General features: G+C 38.9%; 1 protein-coding gene across 8 annotated transcripts in view; it reads left to right on the top strand.

Moving 5' to 3' along the window:
• Window positions 1-23,057, top strand: part of WDFY3 (WD repeat and FYVE domain containing 3) — a 262,278-nt gene that overhangs the window by 10,125 nt on the left and 229,096 nt on the right. Inside the window, exon 1 of one of the 8 annotated variants that reach the window (XM_073340561.1) lies at window positions 17,201-17,467. The exons of the other annotated variants lie outside the window; for them this stretch is intronic. The gene's annotated coding sequence lies outside the window, so the exon portion shown is untranslated. Of the gene's footprint in view, window positions 1-17,200; window positions 17,468-23,057 lie in introns of those variants that run through there. 8 annotated transcript variants of the gene reach the window in all.

Here is a 23,057-nt window from a genome sequence, read left to right as displayed (position 1 = left end):
AATGGAGGCTACTCAGAACTTTCTGGAGGCAATTCCTGCCTTGTTTCTTTGAGGTCTTGGCAGGCCCTTTTAAACTGGTGAAGTCCCACTGTGAAGGTGGGACAGGATTAGGAGACGTTTTGTGGGAGCCTTTTTACTCACTGAATGCTGAGGCATCTAGATCTACTGAAGCACCCTGTGTATTGATATTGCTTGCGGGGGGAGGGCAAGGGCAGGGGCAGAAGTTAATGGATCTGCTTCTACTTGGATCATTTTGCCATTCCCCACCTTCCTTCCCACCATCCCTCCGCATATGTGTGTGGCGGGGGGGTAAGCATGCTTGTCGGTCTGCTTTTCTACAGTATTATTCATGTATGTTTATAAACTCTCAATCGTAAGAAACAGTGATGAATTAGGTTTATTTAAACTCATTTTTGGTGATATGTTGTTTCAGCTGATAAAGTTGAATATCATGTTAACTAAAGGTTGCTTATTGTCTCTAACATTGGAGCTGATAAATTCTTCTTAGAATAATTTCTGAAACTGAAACATTATGATTAATTAGTTGCAACAAATGAGCTGAGATTAAAAAGAGGAGGGCCAAAAAGGAGTTTTTAAAATAAAGTCTCCTCTCCATGTTACTTGTACTGGGTTAATTGGGTATCTTGATAGGGAGATGCAGTTTTAAAAATTAAGGACAGAAAGATTACGGCTTGGGGACTTTTTTGAAAGAGAAATTACAGGAACTAAATATGCCTACCTTGGTTAGAAGATATGACCATTTTCTGCAATATCTTTGGGAGATACTACTGTAATAAATTAATGCATCATTGTGGGCCAGGGATTGTATGCAATTCCATGAGGTAGAGTGACTACAGGTCCTCCACAAATGAAGAACAGTGGGGAGTGATTAAGCAAATTCACTCATATGATATGTACAGATAAGTACCACCATCTGGAGAGGCTTGCATATATTATCTCAAACTGGATTCTGCAGAGACCACCAGACAAATAAAGGACTTCTGGAGAAATAGCCTGAATTTAAACTGACTCAGGCCTTCTTTCTGAATGAGCAAATGGACAGGACCTTCTGTCCAAAACAGGTGGAGGGGTGGGCTATCCTTCCTGGGAAGGGGTTGGAAGGACTTTGCCTATTGAAGCCCCGTAAGACTGATTGGTGACGTCTGGCAAGCTTTTAGCATGCATATAGGAAGTCTTATTAGTTTTTTAAAAAATGATTTCTCTGCAATGCTTTCACTTTAAGAATAAATGTGCTTACTTAGAGCTGTGTGGTAACTTTGTGAGTGCTGGTGATTACCAGCCTATTCAGGGAGTCTGGCTTGCTGGGAAAATCACAATGTAGGAAGGGAGCTGTGCAGCCTGGAAATATCCAGGAGGGAGAGAGCTGTGGGTTTCCAGCCAAAAGCGTTGATGGCTGAAGAGCCAGCAGCCTAGAGGGGGTGCCTTTGGAGGATCATGAGGGTTGGGGAATACAGGCGCATTTGCCCTGAACTGTGACATAGGTGCTGGAGGCTTTGAGAGACAGATTACAAGAATTAAGTAGGTCTAGGTTGGCCAGAAGATAACTAAAGGAGATAGAACAATTTGTCACCTATTTTTTGGATTATATGCAATTTTCATCATAAATGTTATAAAGTGTGGATGAGAGGAATTTATTCTTGGGATGGTAAATTTGAATGACAACTTTTCAAGGCAGATGTATAAAAAGCTGGATGGTATAAAATGCAAATAAGGGAGAAGTGATTAAAATGGATTAAGGAGAAAAAACAGGTGTAATGGGATGACTTCAAACAAATCACAGTATAGACTGAGCATGGTGAACAGTTTACTAAGTAAGATTTGTTAAACTGGAGAAGTAAAAACCATTACTCAAGTTGTTGTTAATTAGACAGAAAAAAGCACTGGACGCTGTGCTCAAACAGTTCTGTGCTGCCATGGGGCTGAAGTAGTTGGCCTAATAGGTCTTTTTCCTCTCTAATTTATTTGGATGCTAGACACTATGGAATCTTCACTGCTAGGGAAAAAAGTTACCTCGAGACCTGAATTTGTAACAAAAAGGATTAATATTTTTATTTCAAACTAATGTTGTTTGCCTCAGACTCAGATGGCAAAAGGTCTGAGTGGCAAAAAGATGGCATGATTTTGGAGGTCTTGAGGTTGGCAATACTGAGAGTGCCCCCACCTCCAAAAAAAATGTTGCATGAAGAACTTCCATTTTTTCCCGTTCCCTATTGTTCCTACTTTTTGTGCCCTTTAAAAAACTAATACATTGTGGACTTCTAATTTGCCTTTGGTTTTTGAGCTGTTAAGCCTCACTCAGGTCGTATTTTCAAGCTTTTCTCCACAACATCTAGAAATGTACTTTTATTTTGAAATTAAAGCAGAGGTTCTCACATAACATGAGTCTAAGCTCTAGGGTTTTAAGAGAAACCCCGAATAAATTGAGATATATGATAAAATTGCCAGAGTTGACAACGTTGCTTCTTACTACTTGTTTCCTCATTAATAATGAGTGAAAATATTTAACTTCAGATTATTAGGAAATTTAGTTAGGTTTGTGGAGGTAAAAATAAGTCTCTAAAAATAATTTCTGAGATAAAACTGGATAGTGTTTTTCTTTGAAATAGTCATATGGATACTGGAACTGATGTATTTTTGGTATGCCATCACAATTTAATTGCTCATGCTCTGTACTCAGCAACATTTTTAGCAATGAACTACAATTCAGATATAAAAACCTCAGTCTCTGAGGATTTCATCTAAGAGGATGTTAGTATGCCTGTTAATTAGGTTTGTTAACGTTTCTTGTTCACAATTTTAAGCAAAGAGACTGAAGTATTAAAGATGCATTTTTAAATTAGATTTTGAGTGGGGCAATAAGAAACAAGGGAATATTTCTTTAAGCTTTTCCTTTTTATGGAGAGTTAAAGGTACAATATCAGAACCTTTTCTTTTAAGTCTATTTTACTTTGAATGTGATACATTTTGGTAATTTAAGTATTCAGCTTTCCATTTCTTCTTTAATTTAGCCTTTTTTAAAGTGCTGTATCAGAAAAAAATGGATCTCTTTGCTGTAATATCCTTACAATTTATAATGCTAGCATGAATGTATAGAGCTCTGGGAATCGAGACATACTAGGAAACTGGCTGGATTCTCAGCTGGTGTAAATCAGAATATTTCCACTGACTAGTTTAAAGCAGCTGAGGCTCTGGCTTACTGTTGACTTAAAGGCACATATGTATATTTGCATGAAAAAATTGCTTCTGTGACAAGAGAAGACATGGAGCAAGTGCACACAATCAGTATTTGTGCAGTGAACCAGAATTGTGGTGTATTTGTTTATTTTCAGTTCTTGCCCAGCAATAGGTGTGTGTTAAATAATAAAAGTTTACAAACTCTTGAAAACCTTGTTTACATGTAGCTGTTTTTTCTCCCAAGATAGGTTAATTTTTATGGGAAGCTAGTTAATTGTATCCAGTTTAAAATAATATTTAGTACATGGCACATCAGGAAGATTGGTGTCAAAATATTTTGGCATGGGTAGAATAAATCTAACATTTAGTTTATATTTTTTTTCCCCTACAGTGATTTTTGTACTCATAATAGTGGGAAGGGGAGGGGAAATGAAACTGATGTGCAGTTCTCATTTCTATTAGAAAGAATTATGCATAACATGCTTTCCATATGTGTTAACGTTTCAAATGAGAACACAATGTGTTAACTGTAATACATACAAATATACTAATTTGAGTTTGAATTAAAAAAAGAAAACTACAGTGTATTTCATTATAAATTGCTGGTACTGCAGAACATGTGGCCAAGTAGTTAGTGTTTTTTTTTTTTTTCTCTTTTAGCATTAATCCAATGAGGAGGTCAGAGAAGCACAGAGTTCAGTTATGGCATCTGATTCCTTGCACATGTCCTCAGCCCATGCCCTCAATCTCCCCCCTTCCCCCCCTCCAAAAAAGAAAAAACCTAGCTTATGGTGGGATATTGGAGAATTCTTACTATTTTTAAAAACAAACTAAAATAAAAATATCTAGCTGTCATTGAATATTTTCTTGATAACTACTTAACTTCTCCAATAGTTAAACACAGAGCTAGCTGCAAATCAGTTTATTTGCAAGATAGAACATGCTTAGCCACTAGCAAAAATAATTTCGCCCTCTCTCTCCTATTTATTGTTAGCTTTAAAAAAGGATATACAAAGAAAAGTGGAAACATTTTTGATTTTGAAAAAGAGTAAACTCTATTTTTAAGCTTTTTGTCCCCATCTTTAAATGGAGTGGTTTTGTAGCTGTTCATGTGAATGTAACTTAGTGGTTAAAACACGGGGGTTTTTGTGTTAGCTTTTGGTTTTCTACTCCTGATTCTCACTGCTTAGCTCTGTGACTTTAGGCTTAAAGCAACACCCACCATCAACTTGAAATTTAGCCAGTTTAAAAAAACAAGTTTAATAGTTTCAGGTATTAGACTTGGCTTTAACTTGACCCCCTAACAGTATTTGTTTTTATAATTTCAGTTTCTTACTTAAAATGATTTTCTATTGCAGTGAGAAGCACCCTCAAGTTCCTGAGAACTTACGTGCAATTCCACAAGGTTCAGGCTAGAAAATTCTTGTGTAGAATTGGGGCCAAATTTGACTATCAATAACACTAGTTGTTGGAGTCAGTTGATACTGACCCCTGTTACGTGACAGGGTATTAACCTCTTCTTGAAAACCTGACCCATGTCAGATGACTGGGGTCCTGGGGGGAAAAAAGACCAATCTCTTACCAGGATGGCAGTGTATTGTGCTTTTATTTTATGTTTTCAGAAGTAATCTAAAGTAAGTTTTTAAAAACAGGAATTTTAAGCCCCGTGAATTACTCAGCGTGCCTGAAAGGGAACCTGGCACAGGGCTGGTGGTTTCAGTGCTTCCAGTTTTTCCTGAAAGCATGTGATATATTGGAGATGGTGAAATCCTCAGCGCGCTATGTCTGGTGTTTGGTAACCCCCTAAAATATTTGACTGTAATTGTGTTGTATCACTGGGTTGTAAAATGTGGATTAGTGTAGTAATTTTTGATCAAGTTGTGTTCTAGAGAAGGAGCATAATTTATGAAAGGGGAGGAAGAAGCTTAATCAATGTGTCTTTTGCTAAGTCTGTTGGGTTGCTCTGAACACTTACAGTGGTTTTCTGTGACAAGCTGATTCATGATAACTAAACTAAACAATGTTGGGAATTCAGTGCAATCAGGTGAAGGGGCCTTTTCTCTGTTGATGAGAGTAGATAATATTAACAAACTAATACAAATCTGAGGAACCATGTGTACTCTTTCACTCTCCTTTCCCACACTAGAAGCATGCTTTCATGGAAGTTTGCCTGTAGTTTGGGGATAGGAGTGGAGGGGGAGCAGGGAATGTAAGTTGTTCAGGGCACAAGTGAAATCTAGTACAAGCAAAAAATTATGACTGTGCTCTGAGCCTAATACTAACTTTGAATAGAGTTGAAAAAGTATTGGAAGGGAATTACTATTAAATTAACATTAATATTTTGTAAGAGAGAATTAGATAAGATCAGGCTTTTGAGAAACTGAATTACAGTAAAGAACCTCTAAAGCTAGTTAGAACCTCTAAAGTTCACTAGGAGAAATTATACTCCTGGGGGGATTCTGTGCCAAAAAATAAATTATGTACACAGAATTTAAAAATTCTGCATATTTTATTTGTCAAAATAACACAATATAATCACACCAGTGTCAATTATTTTAGTAATTGATTTCAAAATATGTCAGCAAGTACATCTGTAACAATACAGAAAACAAAAACATTCCCCCAGGAGTAGAGAGTTAAAGAAACCGCTACGACAACCCAGTTCCTGTTTCTCATTTATGCTTTTGTTGGACACCTCAGTTTGGGTGTGTCACACATGCCAGCTGGGCACATCTTGGGGGAAACTCTGCCCCTCCAGTCTCAGACACCCTCTCCCCCACAGAGCCCAGCTGTGAAACTCATTACCACTAGATAACAAGACCTTGATACTGGCATCCCTTACACCCCAGAGCCCAGGGATCCAGAGAGAGAGAGAGCCTGATGCTGGGTCCTGGGCTTGTACGACATTTCCTGCAGGCCGCCTACTTTCTTCAGGATGTGTTTGGAACAGTAGCTGCCCAGAACCCTGCAGCTCCTTTTCCCCTTGGCAGTGTCCTGTATTTGTGAGTTGGAGAGCTGAGCTCTGCTGGATCCAGCAGCCTCTAATGGTGGCCAGCAGCTCTATAATACCAATTCTGTGTGGAAAAATGAAATTCTGTGTAAAACATGAATTCTGCTCGAATTCTGCCTTGTGCAGTGGCGCAGAATTTTGCTGGGAGTACAATTACAGTCAGGAATTAATGGACAAGCTTAATTTTGTTGTTCAAAAGCATTAAGGATTGTTGTCTTAGAAACTGTGAATATTTATCGTCTAAGTATGTAATTTCTTATTCATTTACTTAGCAACTTTCATTATTATAGTAGAAAAAGATAACCTTCTCTGTCTAAATCCAAAGCGAAGGCTTGATTTATGTTTGTTTCCTTTCCCTTTGTATTTTCAAAAAAATATATCGTACCATTCTTTTTCACACCAATTATACTGGTCAACAGGGGTTTAACTTAGGGTGACCAGATGTCCCAATATTATTGGGACCATCCTGATATCTGGGGCTTAGTCTTATTTATATATATGGTATATATACACATACAACTGTACCTTCCTCCATTCCTGGGGGAAAAAAGTGTCCCAATTGTCCACACTTGCTATCCGGTCATCCTCGTTTACAGTAATTTGATTGTTTAACTTAATCAGTTTTATAAAACAAATTTGTAAGGAACAGTTTTATTAAAGAAAAACAGGAGAACATTAACAACTAGGTTCTGACATAATAGACTGTATAACTGAACCAGAACAGAGAGCTTTTCTCTGATTTGACAATTTTGAGAGTTAAGATGCATTCAGTTTCACTTAAATTGAATGTATGAGAATAAAATTTGCCTAGTTTTATAACAATGTATTTTTGTTTGTGTGAATTCAATAAAAGAACAATTTAGGGAACTAAACATAGAATTTAATCCTTATGAGTAAGATTTCTGTTGACTAAGAACATAAGAATGGCCATATTGGATCAGACCAATGGTTCATACAGCCCAGTATCCAGTCTTCTGACACAGTGGCAGTTGCCAGATGCTTCAGACGGGATGAACAGACAGGGGAATTCATTGAGTGATCGACCCTGTTGTCCAGTTTGAGGTTTAGGGACACCTACAGGATAGACCATCTTGGCTAATAGCCATTGATGGGCCTATCCTCCAGGAACTTAATTCTTTTTTGAACCCAGTTAAACTTTTGGCCTTCACAGCTCTGTCACTGGCCAATACCAGGTGCTTCGGAAGATGTAAGAAATGCCATTGTGGACAACTTATTAAATCACCTGCCACAGGGGAAGCTGCTTTCTAACTTCTGGCCTTCTCAGTTACTGGTTTATACCTTGAAACAATAAGATGCCTCTAATGCCTCTCTTTTTCATGCAGAACATAGGGCTTTTACGACTGACTTCCATCTTTGTTGGTCTCCTCGTGCAGTCATAGCTTGTTCTCATGTCATTGTGATAGCTTTCAGTTCTGTCTCTCTTGTGCATTTCTGTGTTATCTTTGGTCTGCCTCATCACCTCTGGCACTGTTCCAGTACAACACCTGTTGTTTGGGTCTTCTATGAATATCCTATCCACCTCCATTTTCATTCTGTAATTTCTTGTCCTATCAGCTTCTGTTTGGTCTTCCTTCAGAGTTCTTAGTTTGTGAATTTTTTTTCAGCCATCTGATATTGAGGATTTGTCTAAGGAAGAAGTTAGTAAGGTTTTAAGACTCCAAGCTTCAGCACCGTATAGTAAGACCAGTTTATATCCCTGTTTTTTAAATACCTATTCATTATAACTGGACCTATTCATTATGAATGTAAATGGCTAATTCTTTTTTTGAATCCCACCAAGGTCTTGTTATTTAGTGGTAATGAGTTTTACTAATTAGCTTTTTTTATACATAACTTTTTCTTTGATTAGTTTTCATAATGCTATCTTTCAGTTTCATTTAATGACCATTTTACTTAAAATGAGCATAAATGGCAGCACTCTATTTACCTTTTCTATATAGTCATTATTCTGAATACTTCTGTCATGCCTGTTTTTATTCATCCTTTCCAAAGTAGTCATAATTTTTTGTTTTTAATTTTAAAGCTTTCCATGTTTCTGATATTTTGTCATCCTTTATATCTTTTCTAGTTCTGATTCATGTTTTTTGAGACAGCATTACCAGAACTGAATATAGTATCGCATGAATTTGTATCATGGTATTATATTTGGCAGTATTCTCCTTCCCATTCCTTATGTGGCCTAATTTTTTTTTTCTTTGACCACTCTTACACATTGAACATGTCCAGCTGAGTTAGAACCAAGTAAATGGAAGAGTAAATTTGGAGTAGGTATCTGCCCAACATTTTGTGTGATTAAAACAGGTGTAGCCTCATAATATATTTCCATGTGAGAATTTTATTGGTAGTAAAATCTGAAAATCTATGCCTTTAACTATCTATTTCTTTAAAGTGCTTTCCCCCTCCAAAAATGGCACCAGGTAGTTTTAATCTAAAACTCGTGTTTTATATGTGTAGAGCTTTCCCATTAAGATTAGGTTCTCCAGGTATTTTTAAGAGAGAGTGAAGAACTTTTCTCTCACAGGACTCATTAGAATTAGAAGTTGGGATTATTTAAAAACAATTTATACCACTGATGATAGCAACAGGAATGACGCTCCCCTCCCCAGCCCACCTCATTTAAGGGTCCTTGGGCCCATGCAGTGCTCCACCCTCCCGCCCTGCCATAAAATGAGGACTTGGAGGAGCCAGCTCTTGGGCTAGAGAAATTCTAGCTAGCAGGAACAATCACAAGAGGCAACTACGAGAGGAATTGCAGCATACAACTGGTTACTGATGTTATCACATGTCTTTCTACGGTTGTCACTCTGGACACGATCTCCTGTGATGATTGGCTGCTTCTCTCTCTCTCTCTCTCTTCACCTCAGCCTTATTCCAATTCTGTATCCTCCATGTTTCCCTCCTTCTCTGCCTGAGGTCCCCTCTCCCTTCTTTTGTCATTGTTTAGCTAATCTACTAATTAAAACCCCACCAAAAGAGTTAAAAATAATCCGTGTTTGTAAAGCATCATGTTCACTGTGTATGTGTTATGCCTTTCCCCCACCTTGCCTAGCACAATGGGTTCTCGTACTCAGTTGACCCTTAGGCACAACCATAATAGATAGATAACCTCACTGTCACTGTTCTTTTTATTAACTTCAAACTTCCATTCTGTTATTGGCAGGAGAACTCAATTGCTTTTTTGAGCAGTAGCTTCATGGCTGATCTGTGCCCAACTGCTTTGGATTTATTAACAGGGAAATTATGAAACTTTAAATGTTTTATTAAGTTGTGGAATTGGGAGTTCAGGGAGCCAAGAACCACACAGGATAAGACCTATAAGTGGTACTTGAGCAATAGTAAAATTACAAGATGATATATGGTAAAGGTAATATAATTTTGGGATTTAAAGAAGTCAGTTCATGTCTTCCATATGTCTTTCTAACCAATGAAAACTGTCTAACAATCATTTAAAAACTTACTAGTTTTACTTTAGTTTACTGGAATTACCAAGGTTACAGTAGTTTGATTGCATTTCCTTTCGGACTTGTAGTGAGAGAAACTTACCTACTCATCAAAAGTAAGATTATACATCTAGGAACAAAGCATGTAGGATGTGCTTACAGGAAGTGGGGCTGTGACACTGTCAGAGTATCCCCAAAGTGTCCAGGGTCAACCACTACCACATCATTTCAGTGTAAGGGAGCCTTTACTGTGCCCAGTGAAGTAATTCCTCCCAGTGGCTGCTGGCAGCACAAGCTCTCCACTCTGGGCTCTGTGAGCCCCACTCTTTCCCTCTGCAGGCTAGTAATTAGCACACCGCAACTTGTTATACTTGAGTGTGCAGTTCCTTATCCTCTGGACACCCACAATATGTACCCATCCAGTGCCTCAGTGGAAGAAGTGTACCCCAGTTTACTGGCTTCACCTGAGTTCAACACTCTCCTTAGCACACAGCACTCAGATATGTCTGGAGTAAATGCAAATTGAAATTTAATTAATAAAGCTTGAGTTAGCAATTCAAATAAAAGCAAGTAAAAGGATTTGGAAACAGGGTTACAGGTAAAAGAAAAACATAACACTCAATCTATTGTCTACACTTCTTAACAAGTTACTTCCCTGTCTAATAAGGTATTTCCCTCCCAGTGCTCAGTCCTTATGATGAGGGGACGTGATCGTTCCCCTCTATTCGACATTGGTGAGGCCTCATCTGGAGTACTGTGTCCAGTTTTGGGCCCCACACTTCAAGAAGGATGTGGATAAATTGGAGAGAGTCCAGCGAAGGGCAACAAAAATGATTAGGGGACTGGAACACATGAGTTATGAGGAGAGGCTGAGGGAGCTGGGATTGTTTAGCCTGCAGAAGAGAAGAATGAGGGGGGATTTGATAGCTGCTTTCAACTACCTGAAAGGGGGTTCCAAAGAGGATGGCTCTAGACTGTTCTCAATGGTAGCAGATGACAGAACGAGGAGTAATGGTCTCAAGTTGCAGTGGGGGAGGTTTAGATTGGATATTAGGAAAAACTTTTTCACTAAGAGGGTGGTGAAACACTGGAATGCGTTACCTAGGGAGGTGGTAGAATCTCCTTCCTTAGAGGTTTTTAAGGTCAGGCTTGACAAAGCCCTGGCTGGGATGATTTAACTGGGAATTGGTCCTGCTTCGAGCAGGGGGTTGGACTAGATGACCTTGTGGGGTCCCTTCCAACCCTGATATTCTATGATTCTATGATACTTGTCCAGTCCAGAGAGCTGGGATCCACTTTTCACAAGACACTCACACTGACTGTCTCCTCCATAATGGATAACATTTTGTGCTCTTTTTCTTGCTATTCTATAGTCCCAGACTTTTGTCTTTGTCAGTGCGCAAGCCTGCATCTCTTCCAGACTGTAATAAATGCTGGGCTGGGTCAATGGATGTCACATGTTCTCATTGATTGAGTCAGCTCTGAGACCCACCTTGCCTCAGGTGACATATTCCACTTCCACAGTTCTGGAACCCAGTATTCTTCTTTGAGTGCTTATTTGTGTCCATTCCAATCAGGTGTGTGCACATGCACGGTAGCCAGAAGATTTTCCCATAGCAGCGTCGGTCGGGTTGGTCTGGGTGCCCCCTGGAGTCTTGCCTTTATGGCGTTCAATATAGAACCCTGCCGACCTGCCACCCGCTCAGTTCCTTCTTATCGCCAGTGACGGGTTAGCTGGAACTTCCCTGTGCTCTTGTCTCAGCAAGCGCATTTAGTAGTCTAGAGCGATGGCATGGTCTTCCATTCACTCTTTCACCACACACTATGCAATCACCCAGCAGGCCAGAGACTATGTGGCCATTGGAGGAGTGGTGCTCCAATCAGGGGATGACTCTGACCCCACCTCCTGAGCTTGGGCTTGTGAGTCACCTGGTTGGAATGGACGTGAACAAGCACTCAAAGAAGAAAAAACGGTTACCTTCTCGTAACTGTCATTCTTGGAGATGTGTTCATGTCCATTCCAATACTCCCCCTTCCTACCCGTTTGTTGGAGTAGCCGGTAAGACGGAACTGAGCAGGTGGCGGGTTGGCAGGGGTCTATATATTGAGCGTCATAAAGGTGCGATTCCTGGGGGTGCCGAGATGGACCCGACAGATGCTGCGATAGGAAAATCTTATGGCTACAATGCGCATGCACACACCTGATTGGAATGGACATGAACAACACATATTGAAGAACAACAGTTATGAGAAGGTGAGTAACCATTTTTTCTACGTTACATAACTCTCAAAATGTTTCCTATACAATTCTGTGGCAAAAAGCATTAATGTGTTTTTTGGATGTATAAGAAGTTAATATGGAGTAGGTAGGAAATACTACTTCCATATACCACAGTTGGTCAGACCACTGTTGGAAGACTCTGTCCTTTTCTGAAGTCCACGCTTCAAAAAATATGTTGAAGGTACAGGAAAGAAGTAGAAGAATGATAATCAGTCATTAAAACTTGCGTTACACTGAGGGACTAGGACTATGACTATACAGCAGACAGAGGTGTGATTGCAGCATGTTTCGACATACCCGAGCGAGCTTTAATCTAGTTAGCTCAGGTGTCAACCCGGGGTGTGGCAACTTCACTGCTGCTATCCACCCAAGCACGTACGCAGGTTCCCTGGCAGGAAAGGTGTGCCACCATGGTCCCAGTATAGAAAGATAGATAACCACAGATATTGTTCATTCCTATTCGATTTCTCTGGTATACATCTGAAAATTAAAAAATGCTGTTGGGAAAAGGATTGCCTTAATAGTTCTGAATAATTGTTCCTTTATTACAAGCTCTTGTGGTAGCTAGAAGGGTCACTATCTTTAAAAAAAAAAAAAAAAAAAAAAAAAAAGTTGACCTTGCACTTGACCAAAGGAAAATGCATGATGTTGAAATGCTTCCAGTTTCACATGTGATCCTGATCACACTGTACCAGTGATCTATCTTAGTCACTTAGTAACACCCCAAGTAAGTAGTTTAGAGCAATTTTGATTCTTTTAAAAATTGTGTTTAGTTTATTGGTTGTGTGGTTTGTTGAGTTGGTGTACATTTAATGTGATCAAAGCAACCTGGTAAATTTAAGGTGTCAATTTAATGTGGTTAACGAGACAAATCAGCCTTGGTTATAAATGAGTATGTTCATGTTAGTTTGTGTTTCTCTTGAAAAGGCAGATAGAATAACTGGGGGAAAACTCAAATCAATGTATATATTTTAGAAAAAGTAACTGTGAAGGTCATAATTATGGCTGCATATACGTTTTCATTTTAGTCCTCTGTTTTCAGAAATTTACACTTCTCAGGATGAATTGTATTAGGCTTTGCTCAAAGGTGTGAGGGTTTTTCTGTTGTTGAAAGTTTGACCAATAATAATTAATTTTGGATATGAGAATAAAAGTGTTGTTTCCCCTACAAGAAAATATTGTGCAACTTCTCCCCTATTCTGGAACCACTCTGCCACAGAAAAAAACCTGAAGGTAAACCATTAAAATGTGTTTGGAATTAGTTCTCTGGAGAGATGTCATTCTGTGAAGGAGAAAATAACTTGAGCTATTACCCTGTGAAAATTGCATGCAGTCATGCATAGTAGGTTTCTGCAATTGATTGTTTTCACACAACTCAGGAAGGGGCATTGAGATGTGCATAGTTGTTTTGGGGTTTTTTTGGGTGGTGGTGGTGGTGTTTTTCTGTTTTTGTTTTGGTGGGAGGGTTGGTCTCCCCCCCCCCCCCCCCACACACACACACTTATTTTTTTCAGTTCTTCAGTCATCACCAGAGTGTATGCTTATTACTCCTGCCCTATCCTCCTTTCACTTGTCATTTTTCCTCTTTTCTTTTCTACTTCCCGGTTACTTTTCTTTTTGTACTCATTTTTCTGGACTTCATGATCGTTTTCTTCATGTTTTGCCTCTGTGTCTTGTGCTTCTACAAAATCTTTTTTGGTGGCAGCACCACCTGTGGTAGAGAAGGAAATGCTTCTGTTTGACTCCATGGTACTGCTTATCTGGATGCTTCCGAGTTGAGGTCAGCTGTAGATTTATAGTTCACTGTTCTTACCACCTTTTCTCCTCTACTCTCCATTATAATTGCAATTATGGTGCTATGCTGCCATTGTTACGAGGGGTTCTTTAAATCAATGCTTATTTTACTTCTCATTCTCCCTCTCTGTTCTGAAATGCCATACTTATAAAATCTTATGTTCTAACGAAGAAGTGCCTTGTATATCACTTTATTTATCTAACATTACTTTTTGTTGTTGTTCTGTCATAGCCTCAAGGACATGCTATATCTTAGATCTGCTTTCAAAAAAGGGAAGAAATCTCTCTTCTCAGAATTGTTGCTTGACTCAGAAACTCGAGGAATGCTGATATGGTCTATTGTGTTCCATGCTTAAAATAACTAAATGGAATTTGTGTCAAAAAAATTTTTTTGAAAGACCTTACTTCAGAAAATACCATCAATTTTACTTTTGCTCTAGGTAGTTCAAAACCATGAAAGAGTAAGGAGTTGTTCAACAAGATTCAGTAAGAATGTGGATTTAATGTTAATTGGAGGGGAAATGTGCAAGTCTCAGCATGCATCATTGAAACTCGGTTCTGCTTTTTGTGGATCTTTAGAAGTAGTTTTTTCTATAATTAGAACGGTTTCTGATGTATGAATTAATTTGGTCCTATCTTTAATGGCATTGAAATTGAGAAGACAAGTGTGTTTCAAATTTGAAAATGGTATATTACTCATATTTATTTTTTATATATTTGTATTCTAGTAGTTGCATATAGTTGTCTGATTTAGCATTTACCTCTCTTTCAGCTTTGTAGAGTTGACTATACTGTGATTTCTGCACAATCTGTTGCTTATGAAAAAGGAATCTAGCATGATTTCCTGTGTTGCATTCTCTTTCCTTGATAGGATCTGGAGAACAGGAAATCAAGGCATTAAGACATTGAACAAGTAATTGAAACTCTGTTTTGTCAGTTTTTGTCTTGGTTCCTTAAATTAGCTGCAGCAGGGGAACTTCTAAGGGTGAGATCTAACTCAGTTAGACATTGATGTTTGGTGGTGAATGAGTCTCCAGACTTTTAACTTATTACATTAAAATTAAATAAAAAGGCCAAACATGGCAGCCACACTAACCTTGTAATCCAGAAGTGAAAGCAGCAAACTTTCAAAGGGACATCGTTCTGTTAAATTGGGCAAAGGAATATTAGGTGCTTAAAGGAAAAAAATCTTTATTTTCCACTGCTTCCTATATGTTTCCTAATATTGTCATTTTAATTCTCCCTTTGGTCATTTATTGAATTAAGCAAAATGAATACAAACCAGCAGTAAACAGATATAAGTGTGTTTACAAAAGAGTTTGCAAGGGTTTAACTAAATAGATTTTAAAAATGATTAAATTAAACTGGTGCAACTTATGTCTGTAGATAGAGCCTTAGCCTTGTTCTTTCTATCTTTCTGCCTCCTAAACCCAGAGCAGTCTTCCATTCTCATCTGCTATCTGCCTCTCCTTCAAATACCTCCATAAAACTCACCTACTCAAGCAGCCCTGCCTCCCTTATCACTAATAATTCCTTTACCCTTCCTCTCCTGATCTATTGCTCAGTGTCTTGTCTCATTTTAGGTTGTAAGATCTTTGGGATGGAGAGTTGGCCACAGCTTTGTTTGTAAATGTTGTTGTTTTCTGACTTGTTTAGGTTTTAGCATTGAGTTTTCTGGTGTTTAATTGTAACATTCTGTTGATGCTTTTTTAACATTTTAAGTGTTGAGAGTATTTCCCATCACAATCCAACACAAAGAAGGAAGAATGAGTGGAATTCATTCCCTCCTGCAGCCGTGAAGTAGAAAGAGGAGTCCGGAAGTGCTTTCCCCATGCTCCCAGCTGTGCAGCCACAGTTGACCACCAGGTCGTTGTCTCAGACTCTACTAGGATTTGAGTATGTACAAATATGTTTTAGTATTGAATTTAGCTAGTGGCAGAGCTGTATTCTTCTGGCCAGTACCTGCTGGTGTGTTTTTTTTTTTTTTTTTTTGTTCCCTCAAGTTAAGATCCTTTCACTGTATTTATCAATGAGATGGAAGAAAGAGGGAGTAGAAGAAGTTAGGGCAGGGAATAGTCAGTGTAAAGGAGTCTGTCAATCAAAATTCAGAGTTGCTGTAGGAGCATTAGGTAAGATAAGTGTCTTATTTAATTGAGTGCAGAGAAGTTAAGGGTTGATCTGAATTCCTTTGTGATATATTCACAGTAAGGAGACTGGATTTTTGCTATTCTGCAGCAAACCTTTACATGAAAACATGTGGACCTCTTGTGATTTCCATTGATTTCACATTGTGGGCACTACTGTGCTGCTGTTGCTATAGAACTCCTAGTTTTGAGGATGGATGGACTGGGCCCACTGCCTTCTCCTCCTCCTGCCACACAAAGTCATTCAGTGGGTGGTGGTGGCAATCACAACCCAAAAGAAACTTTGAGTCGACTCACTATTGAGATGCACACCACCCAAAACTCATGTTGATATTACCTATAGTTTGAGTGGCCTTTGTGGCAGAGAGATGATATGATGTGGACACGATATCAAAAGATACTAAATCCGGGGAGACAAAAGATTGGCTGGAAGTCTTCTCTTGTGTAGAAAAAATTGTCTAGGGACAAGAAGCCTGGAAGTGCTGTATTAATTTGTTACCGAGTCCATTATTGAAGAGCCTTTTGTAACTGATATTTGTTACTTGTTCTGTGTGTGCATATTGAAAACTACACTTCAAAGGCCAGACCTGGTACAAGAGCAGCAAGGAGAGCTCCTGAGTTTGGGACTGGGTCCCTTCATACCTGTGTAATCAGCCACTAAAACAGAGATTGGAGTGAGGAAGAAGGGAACAAATTCCTTCACTAAGTAGTAGGTGAAGCAATGTAAGGGTAGTTCGTCCATGTACGTTGTCATAATAAGATTGTGACTCACCTGAAGCAAGTAACTTAAGCTGATGCAAACCTTGCTACTATTGATAAGATGCATTGGTGCCTTTTGTGCTCTAATAGCCAAAATTTAAAGGAGCCTCAACCCAGGCTCTAAATACACTCAGGTAGATTTATTTGAACAAAAATCTGTTTTGTTGATCATTTTTCACCTTCACATGCAGGCTGCGAAATCTAAACCAGCAAATAACTTCCCCTCACCACCAAATACATTTTATGAGAACTTCAGCTTCCCCTGGCTGTCCAACTAACACAAGCAAGTATGATCTTTGTTTTTAAAGAGGAGCTATCATGTTGACAATCTTCATGTTTTTTAAAAGCTAACAAATTTCCCTTTCTTTTTTTTCCCTAGTCTTTGGCTTTCTTCAGCGTTGTAAGGTCCAAAGATCCTTCAGCAATGGATCTTGAATCTGTTTGCATTTTTTACTGCAGATTTTTCCTCCAGTTCAGGGGTTACTGGTTCACAGAAGTCCACTCCTGCTGAATAGAGTACCAGCTCTTTTTTCTCTGCTCCCACTGCTGTGGGTAGGATGGAAAAAGCACCTTGCTGCAGAGCTTTAGCATCTGTGGGCCTGAAACTTTTTGAAATTAAAGCCTAAGGTTAAATTTCTGGTGCAGTTGGGCTTTAATTTGGCTACATCTATTGCCAAACTTCTTACCTGGCTTAAAAATACAAGAGGAGCAAGTTATTGCAACAGGAAGCCTTACTGAAGAATGGAAACTTCATTCTGCGAGCAATCAATTTTTTTTTCTGTTGAGGTTAATGAGATTTCACTTAACGTTTTCTGATCAAAGAGTAAGTGAATTGGTAAAAATTCATCAGTGAAAACAAAATGACTGAAGTGGAGACCAAAAAATGGCTTTTTAATGGCATTATCAGATAGTTTCTAGATAGTGCTAACAGCTGTTATATTAAATATTGCATTTATGTGGTTGCACACCCACGATATGAAGATTTTTGTGAATAAAAAGTTAAGAACATAAGAACAGCCATACTGGATCAGACCAATGATCCATCTAGCCCAGTATACTGTCTCCTGACAGCGGCCAACGCCAGGTGCTTCAGAGGGAGTGAACAGAACAAGCAGTCATTGAGTGATCCATCCCCTATCATCCACTCCCAGTTTTTGGCAGTCCAAGGTTTAGTGACATCCAGAGCATGGGGTTGCATCCCCGACCCTCTTGGCTAATAGCCAGGAATGGACCTGTCCTCCAGGAAATTATCTAGTTCTTTTTTTGAACTCCGTTGTAGTTTTGATCTTCACAACATCCCCTGGCAACGAGTTCCCAGGGTGACGTTGTTGTGTGTGAAGAAGGACTTGCTTTTGTTTGTTTTAAACCTGCAACCTGTTAATTTTATTAGGTGATCCCTGGTTCTTGTGTTATGTGAAGCAGTAAATAACACTTACTTATTCATTTTCTCCATACCGTTCATGATTCTATAGACCTCTGTCTTATCCTGTCTCCGTTGTCTCCTTTCTAAGCTGAACAGTCCTAGTCTTCTTGATCTCTGCTCATATAGAAGCTGTTTCATACCCTTCGTAATTTTGGTTGCCCTTCTTTGTACTTTTTCCAATTCTAATATATCTTTTTGAGATGGGGCAACCAGAACTGCAGGGGGTATTCAAGGTGTGGGTATACCATCAATTTATATAGTGACATTATGATATTTTCTGCCTTATTATCCATCCCTTTCCTAATGGTTTCTAACCTTGTTAGCCTTTTCTGTCTGCTCCTGCCCACTCAGGAGATGTTTTCAGAAATGTATCTACTATGACTCCAAGATCTTTCTTCAGTGGTAACAGTTAATTTCGATCCCATCATTTTGTATGTATAGTTGGGATTGTTTTCCAGTGTGCATTACTTAGCATTTATCAGCTTTGAATTTCATTTGCCATTTTGTTGCCTGGTCACTCAGTTTAGTGAGATCCCTTTGTAACTCTTCACAGTCAGCTTTGGATTTAACTATCTTGAGTGATTTTTGTATTGTCTGCAAATTTTGCCACCTGTTTACCCCCTTTTTTTCCAGATCCTTTATGAATATGCTGAACAGCACTAGGGGACATCACTGTTTTACCTCTCTGTATTGTGAAAACTGACCAGTTATTCCTACCCTTTGTTTCCTGTCCTTTAATCAATTACTGATCCATGAGAGGATCTTTCTTCTCATTCTGTAACTGATTACTTTGCTGAAGAGCCTTTGGGGGGGATGTTAAAGGCTTTCAGAAAGTCCAGGTACAGCTGTATCCACTGGATTACCTTGGTCCACATGTTTGTTGATCCCCTCAAAGAATTTGAATAGATTGGTGAGGCATGATTTCCCTTTACAAGAGCTGTGTTGACTCTTTCCCAACAAATTGTGTTAATCTATATGTCTGATAATTGTGTTTTTTACTATAGTTAACCATTTTCCAGTGTGGAAGTTAGGCTTACTGGCCTGTAGTTGCCAGGATCACCTTTGGAGACTTTTTAAAAATTGGTGTGTCATTCCCTATCCTCCAGTCATCTAGTATAGAAGAAGCTGGTTTAAAAGAGAGGTTACACATGAGAGTTAGTAGTTCTACAATTTCACATTTGAATTCCTTCAGAACTCTTGTGTGAATACTATCTGGTCCTGGTGACTTATCTGTTTAATTTATCAACTTGTTCCAAAACCTCCTGTGTTGACACTTCAATCTGGAACTTCTCTGCAGTCTTATTGGAGTGGACTTTAGCACTTTGGTTATCCAGTAACCCCACTGATTATTTGGCAGGCTTCCTGCATCTGATGCACTCACTTTTTTTTTGTTCCTTTTTTTTTTTTTTTTTGGCTGTTTAGTCTTTTGCTAGTTGCTCTTCAGATTTTTGTAAAGTTGTTTGTTCTGTAGAAAGTGCCACTACCATGCACTGCATAAATTCCTTTAATGGAAGCAACATTAGATTTTTTGGCGTTTGTCATATTTGCTTTTTCATGAAGTACTAGCTACTGTATATTCTTAGAAAACAGCAAGAGCTAACATCACAGGATGAGTTTGGAGTATGATTTTAAGTGTAGTTGCAATGGAAATTAGCTAGCAAAATAGTTTGAAGAGGGAACAAGAGAGTGAAATTGCTGGTAGAATGAAGGGTGATTATCGGAAATTATAGAACAGGTGAAGGGAAAACTCCATGAAGACCATTATAGGAGTAAAAACCAGGTTCAGAGTTGAAGCACAGTGTATGCATGCAAACAGGACTGCACTAGAGAGGCATTTGATAAGAATGATTCTCGTTGGATAAAGGAAAGAAAAAGGCCTCATTTCCTACAGAAGTTTGAGTTAAGGACATGTCCTCTGCTGTTTGAAAGAGAAGCCATCACAGTTAGATCAAAGTGTTTGAGTGCTTGCTTGGGAATGATTGGGTTTGATTTAGGAAGGCAAAGCCTTCCCTCTGAAAATGTGCGTGATTGTTGAAATACAGAGCTTGAGTAAAATTCCTCTGTTTCACATTACCATAACTGAATATTGTCTCCAAATTTTGTTGAAATAAGTCTTCATAGGACAGTTGAATTTTGTATTTGACTTTTTAGTAAATATTTATTAACTTGTACAGAGGAAATAATTTTTTTTTCGTTTCTTTCATAAAACACCAGGGTTCCCACAAACTTCAGACTGTGTGCGCGTATGAACATATATTCTGATAACAGCTCTGACACAGGCTACACATTTCTTTCTGCCTTTGCTGACTTACCAGCTCCACTCTTTTACAGTGACCATAGAAAGTTAAGATGATTCTGTTTCTCCAGTGCACCATGGGGAGCTGGCAGTATAGAGAGGACAGTTAAAAGTGAGCACGGATGTCAGGAATCAGTGGTGTATGAGGAGAGCATGGGGTGGCGGGAGTGGGCATTCAGCTATTGGGGATGTGAAGTGGGCAATCATAGTGAAGCTGCAGGTGTACTGTAGTTATAGGGTGAACATTTCTTATTGTTTATAATAGAACTATTTAATTCTCTAAAATCTACATGCTGACTCAGATTGTCTTCGCAAAAAGAAAAGGAGTACTTGTGGCACCTTAGAGACTAACCAATTTATTTGAGCATGAGCTTTCGTGAGCTACAGCTCACTTCATCGGATGCATACCGTGGAAACTGCAGCAGACTTCATATATACACAGAGAATATGAGTATGTCTTAAAATTTTCTGTGCTCTGTGTGTGTGCGTGTGTGTGTGCTGGGTACTATTAGTGGTCCCATTGGCACTTTGACCACTTGCTCAAGAAGTTCCTGAGGTACTCCCCTAAAATAAATCATGTGTTTTGGAAGAATCAGGTGATTTTGTAACTTTTTTTGCACACATCGTGGCCCAAGCTATGGCTGTAATCCTCCCTTAGCTGCTTGGGATTTATTTTGGCTAGTGCACAGTACTCACTGCCACTTTGTGTGTTTGTGTGTGTGATGTTGAAGTTATTCAGTATTAACTTGGGTACCCCAAGTTGGAGCACCAGTAGCTTGAGCCAAAAAGCATGTTAATGTGCATGTGTAGCAAGACTCGGGCGACGTCTACAATGCCCTGCAGTTAGGATGGCGGGGGTCCTAGTTCATGTTAAGGTAGCCCTCTTCAAACAGGATTACATTAATGCGAATTTAGGAACCTTTTCATTTGTGCCCACAATTACTACGCGGGAGAGTTACACTGCAGCACATGGGTGCACACTGCTATTCACACTCCCATAGTCCAAACTGTGGGTTATTTTAAGGGTTCTTCAACAACCAAAGGGTTTCCAAGTAGTCTGTCACATCAACTCAGTGTTTCAAGGAGATATGCTGTGGTCATTGAACCTGAACTACACGCATGCATATGATTTCGAGCCCTACCCTTGGCATCCGTCAAAGAATATGTGTTATGTATGTTCCTTGCTCTCTGTCTTCACTTTGCAGGAGCAACTTTTGAAAGTTTTGCCCTCAGACCAAAATTTCTGGTTTAATAATGATGATTTGGAATGCTCTAACATCCATGTGCTGATATTGCTCAAAGATGGTTGAGTTAAGGTTGTTCTGCAAGGGTGCTAACTCTTCATTTCCTGGTTTTCAGAAGTTTGAGTGTTGCTGAAAATAGTTTTGGAAGGGCACAAAGGACTAGTTGGCAACCTTAACTCTGCCTTAATGAAGTTTTTGGGCATTTAATATAGGATCATAGGTCATAGTTGAGACCTGCTTCGCTGAATCTGATGGCTCATTGGAGTGTAGCTCCTATCTGACAAACAATAGGCAATGGAGGCCATGTGTGTAGTGCGTAGTGGCGGTGAGTAAGGTAACAGAGAGGAGGTACAATCATGACTGTAATTTGCAAGGATGAGAAGAGCACATATACAGCCAAGAAATCACTAGTGATGGTTATACTGAGGATATGTCCACTTGAGCAATCTGTGTTCTTTTTAATGTAGTGTTTTATTTAGAGTAGGGGTTCCATACCTACCTCTTTCAGCCCAGATTAAGAATGGTGCTACAAATTCTCTGAATTAAAACTATGGGTTAAGCCTTTTATTGATCAGTATATCTTGTATATTTTGTAGGTTTCTTGTTTAAATGTTTCTTCTTTCCTGTTTATCAGAGTTCCTGATTGTTATGCCTACAAGATAACTGTTCTGTGTAGAGTGGTGATGGTACTGGAAGTGAGAGCTCAGAGCTTTATATAGAAATTTTGTATATTATGGATCACTTAACTAAAAAATCCCAGCAGGCTCCTGAGAGGCTCACTTTGTTACTCACTCTCACCCTGCTTACCAACAGTGAAGAACTTTATGGTCCTGTAGAATGATATTGGGAGAGAATATCTTTATGCAGCCATTAATACTGAACTGTTGCTTTAACCAGACAAGTGACTCTGTCTGAGTGCATACAGTAATACTTAAAACTAAGTGCCTTACAAATATTGATTCACAACATCCTCTGAGCTAGATAAGCTTTATTAATGCCAGAGCGGTCTTAAAGGGTAATGCAACCACTATGCTGTAATTTTTTACCTCCATGCATGCAGTTCCCTGAAAGTTTTCCTGTTTCTTTTAAGCTTTAATTGTGTGTAAAATAATAGCAAAACAAATATTTTTGAACTGTATTTTTAATTTTTTCCATCTACCTTAGTTTTGGGTGACCAATGATGTGTGTTGGCTTGTTTCCACCTGTCTCTAAAATCTTAGGAGGGAACCTGATACCCATTTTGAAGTTGGGCAAATTGAAGTCCAAAAGATAGGCAGCATTCTTGAATGTCACAAGGAATCGGTGGCCGAGTTGGAAATAGGACCACATCTCCTGGTTCCCATTAGTCTGCTATAACTACCAGACCTCATTTACTCTGTGTAATATTCTTGCTAGTCACAGATTGCTACTGTATTAATTAAAACAGAAATTTGGGCTTGACAAACAAGAT

This window comes from Lepidochelys kempii, chromosome 4 (genome assembly GCF_965140265.1).
Source record: "Lepidochelys kempii isolate rLepKem1 chromosome 4, rLepKem1.hap2, whole genome shotgun sequence".
Classification (NCBI taxonomy): domain Eukaryota; kingdom Metazoa; phylum Chordata; order Testudines; family Cheloniidae; genus Lepidochelys; species Lepidochelys kempii.
This window is presented reverse-complemented; position numbering and strand designations above follow the sequence as displayed.